The sequence below is a fragment of the Benincasa hispida genome, chromosome 6, assembly GCF_009727055.1.
Source record: "Benincasa hispida cultivar B227 chromosome 6, ASM972705v1, whole genome shotgun sequence".
Lineage (NCBI taxonomy): Eukaryota > Viridiplantae > Streptophyta > Magnoliopsida > Cucurbitales > Cucurbitaceae > Benincasa > Benincasa hispida.
Genome location: NC_052354.1, coordinates 15,998,870 through 16,003,584, shown reverse-complemented (window position 1 = coordinate 16,003,584; position 4,715 = coordinate 15,998,870). Strand labels below are relative to the sequence as shown.

Genomic DNA, 4,715 nt, shown 5'->3' with positions numbered 1-4,715 from the left:
TAAAGAAAGAACCTAGACTTGAGAGAGTCAGGTTAGAATCTAGGCTTGAGAGAGTCAGATTAGAAACATATAAGCAAGAAATAGAGACTTAGAGATAAGTTCTGTTTGCTATCATGCATCGCATGCACCTTAGAAATAGGATATGATAGTATGCGGTCAACTTGTGTATGTGTGTATCATTCAGCATTGCATAGACAAGAATAAAGGCTTAGACATAAGTTCTATCAACAGTATCGTATACATCACATGTGTCCTAGGAATAGGAACTATGACATTTGCATTGAGAGATGACATGTTGTTGTATGTGTGTAGCATGATCGCATAACTTGAACGCAATCTTAGGAAGTGTTAGCTAAATCCCTTCTCAACCCGTTCCCCGCATACTCATCGTGACTTTCGCTGTCATTAACTCTTTACTCAATTCCGCCGCATAGGATTTATACTTTAAACAACATACCAACCAACTTATTGTTTTTGTCATCGCAAAGGAATCAAAATTTACCAACGCATAATATCTTAATAGTCCCTATGTTCAACCCTGGACTTACCAGGCAACCTAGTAGGATTTATACTTGGATTTTAATAGGAAAACTTGCATGTGCAACGCAGAGTTCACCACCATAATTTCATACCATTATTTCATCACATTCACAATGCATCAAGTTTTTGGCGTCGTTGTCGAGGACTACGACTACACATATTGTGCTAACAGTAACTTTTGATTTTCTTTGCAGCTTTCAACCTCTGTGCACTGCTCTCCTTTGGTAAGGGAAGAAACGGGTGTCGTATGAGCAAAGGACAATTTCCTGAGCCCAACTACGACCTAGAGATTGAAAGAACTTTCCAAAAAAGAAGAAGAAACAATCGCCAATATGGCAGAGTCGAAAGACAGAGCACCAAACATAAATAATCTCATGGAAAACCCCATTCTTCTGGTGAATGACCACAATAGGCCCATTTGTGACTATGCGTCGCCTAACCTCTATGATTTCTCCCCAGGAATCATGAGGCTAGCCTTGGACGGATCGAGGTTCAAAATGAAACTGGTTATGTTGCAGATGATTCAGACTATTAGACAGTTTGGCGGAAGGCGTGGCGAGGATCCGCATGCCCATCTTCGGAGTTTTATTGAAATCTGCAATACTTTTGTGTTTTCAAACATCTTAGCTGAGGAGGTTTGACTAACGTTGTTCCCATTTTCACTATGCGACCAAGCAAGGAAGTGGGCTTACTCTCTCGAACCAGGGAAGATTACGTCTTGGGAATAAGTAGTGGAAAAGTTCATGAAGAAGTACTTCCCCCGGACAGAGAATGCAAGAAGGAGGAAGTTGATTACTAATTTTGAACAGGACATTAACGAATCACTCAATGATGCCTGGGCGAGGTTTAAAAGATTGATGCGAGATTGTCCGCACAATGGCCTACCTGATTGTCTCCAAATGGAAATCTTTTATCATAATTTGAACCCTACATCGCAGATGGCTGCCAATGCGGCAGTAGCTAGAGGTCTGCTCGACAAAACATATAACGAGGCTAAAAATATCCTTAATCGCATTTCGAAGAATCATGAAGACGGGAGGGAAAGCGATCAACGACTGAGAATTAAAGAATATGACGCAAGTAATGAGGCCATCGCATCCTTACAAATCTAAATGAATGCGATGATGAATCTAATACAAGGAATCGCAATCAGTAGCCCAGGAATGCATAGAGGGCAGGTCAACGCAATCGATCAAACGAGCACAAGTTGTGCCACTTACGGAGAAGCCCATCCGATGGAAGAGTGTCCGAGGAACCCACAATCTATTTACTTCGTAAAGAATAACCCTTTTCTCCAATACTTACAACCCTAGGTGGAGAAACCACCCCAATTTTGCGTGGAAAAATCAACAAAAAAAATTTCATCAATGGCGCAAAAAGAAGGGCCACCAGGATTTTTCCCACGAACAAACGGTCAATTGCAAAATCAAGCTAGCAATTCACAGGCGCCACAATCTTCATCTCTAGAGAGCTTACTAAAGTAGTGTATTGAGAAGAATAAAAAGAACTCCAGAATCAGGCGACTTCAATCCGCAATCTCGAAATTCAGATAGGACAGATTACGGGCGAATTCAAAAGTAGACCGCAAGGGGCGTTGCTGAGTTCAGCTGAGCTCCCGCGCAACCTAGGAAGTACGGGAAAGGAGCAATGACAAGTTGTGACTTTACAAAGCGAAAAGACAGTGGTGGAAGAAAAAAAGGAGCCAAGCCAGACTATTCCAGTTGCGATGGAATCCCAGACCCCGTTAACACAAGAGGAACCAGAAGAACAAGAGATGATGAAACCAGAAGTTGCACCCACTTCTAAGCTTATGGAACAAGGAATCCCGAAAATACAGTTGCCACCATTTCCTCAGAGACTTAAGAAGAAGAAAAATGATGAAGTGCAATATCATCACTTCATGGACATGCTGAAACAGTTACATATCAATATCCCTTTCACTGAAGCGATTGAACAAATGCCAAAATATACAAAGTTTCTGAAGGACATGATGACGAAGAAAATGAGCACAGGTGTCGCAACGATGCCGTTAACGCAAAGGGAAAAAACCATTATTCCACTGAAAATGCGTGACCCCGAAAGTTTCACAATACCCTGCTCAATTGAAGGGTTATATATAGGTCAAGCGCTTTGCGATCTCAGAGCCAGTATCAACTTATTGCCCCTTTCAATTTTTAAGCAGCTGAATCTGGGGCAACTGGCGCCCACGACGATGACTCTCCTGCTAGTTGATAGGTCCCTAGTTCATCCACAAGGGAAGGTGAAGGATGTCCTGGTCTCGATTGACAAACTTATCTTACCGACAGATTTCATCATCCTCAATTATGAAGCGGACAAGGATGTATCCATCATTTTGAGATGACCATTTTTATCCACTGGTCACGCTCAGATTGATATGTACAAGGGAGAGATCACAATGAGTTTTGAATGGAAAGAAGCTCAGGTTTGACATTATTAAGGTCATGAAGTATCCGGAAGAATAAGACCTAACAGATTTCGACAATGAACCCAGTTATAACGAAGAAGAAGAGTCCAAAGAGAAAATGGAAGAGAGGATGCGACAGCATCCGTAGCAACCTGCAATGCGATTATGGAAACGACAACCAAAGAAGAAAAACTGACAACGAATGAAGAGAGAAAAGCACAAAAACATCCTTGGAAAAACCACTCACTGTGGACTTGAAAACCTTGCCAAACCACCTGAAGTATGCTTTTCTGGGGCAAAATGAAACTCTACCAGTAATAATTTCCTCTGCACTTCAAGAAGAACAAGAGCATGTGCTGCTGAGCATCCTAAGAAAGCACATAAAAGTAATAGGTTGGACGCTGGCAGACATAAGAGGCATTAGCCCCACATATTGCATGCACAGGATATGTCTCGAGGAAAATCAAAATGGATCGATCAAACATCAGCGTAAACTAAACCCTGCAATGAAGGAGGTCGTGAAAAAGGAGATAATCAAATGGTTGGACCCAGACATTATTTATCCAATCGCTGATAGCACGTGGGTCAGCCCCGTGCAATGTGTGCCCAAGAAAGAAGGGATGATGGTAGTCCCAAATGAAAATAATGAATTAATACCAATGAAGACCGTCATTGACTGGCGGATTTGCATGGACTATCGCAAACTGAATGCAGCGACGAAGAAAGATCATTTCCCCTTGCTTTTTATCGATCAGATGCTAGACCGCCTAGCAGAAAATGATTACTTCTGCTTTTTGGACGGATATGCAGGCTACAACCAAATCATGATTGCTCATGAAGATCAAGAGAAAACCACATTCACCCTCCCCTACGGAACGTTTGCTTTTTTATGCATGCCATTTGGATTATGTAATGTGCCAAGCATGTTCCAGAGATGTATGATGGCCATCTTCTCCGAGTATCTTGAAGATTCAATGGAAATTTTTATGGACGACTTCTTGGTGTATGGGCAAACATATGAAGTTTGTCTAAACAATTTGGAAAAGATACTGAGAAGATGTGAAGAGACAAATCTTGTGCTGAATTGGGAGAAGTGCCACTTCATAGTGAAGGAAGGTATTGTGCTCGGGCACAAAGTCTCCAAGGACGGGCTAGAGGTGGATAAGGCGAAGATTGAGGCCATTGAAAAGCTCCCACCTCCAACAAATGTGAAGGTTGTTAGGAGCTTCCTAGGGCATGCAGGATTTTATCGACATTTTGTGAAGGTCTTTTAAAAAATTGCTCGACCGTTGAGTGCCTTGCTAGAGGCCGAGAGAATGACTTTGATGAACAATGCCTCAACGCGTTCAAGATACTGAAGAACGCATAGATAACCACATCTGTGTTGATCGCACCAAACTAAATGAAGCCGTTTGAGTTGATATTCGACGCTAGCTGTTATGCGCTGGGGGCGGTGCTAGCGCAAAAGAAGAAAACAATGCTACACCCCATCGCATATGTGAGTAGAACCTTGAACCCTGCCCAAACAAATTACACTACTATTGAAAAAGAACTTCTTGCGGTGATCTTTGCACTGGAGAAATTCAGAGCTTACTTGCTGGGATCCAAAGTGATCGTTCACACCGACCACTCAGCAATCAAATATTTAATGACAAATAAAGATGCAAAGACGAGGTTGATTCGATGGGTTCTCTTCATTCAAGAATTCAACATGGAAATCATTGATCGTAAGGGGACAGAAAACCAGGTT

At 42.1% G+C, this 4,715-nt stretch overlaps 1 non-coding gene across 1 annotated transcript; it reads right to left on the bottom strand.

Moving 5' to 3' along the window:
* Nucleotides 1–1,316: 1,316 nt before the first annotated feature.
* LOC120080677 lies at nt 1,317–1,423 on the bottom strand. The gene has a single exon (XR_005482626.1). It is a non-coding gene; the product is annotated as a small nucleolar RNA R71 (small nucleolar RNA).
* Between the last annotated feature and the right edge of the window lie 3,292 nt (nt 1,424–4,715).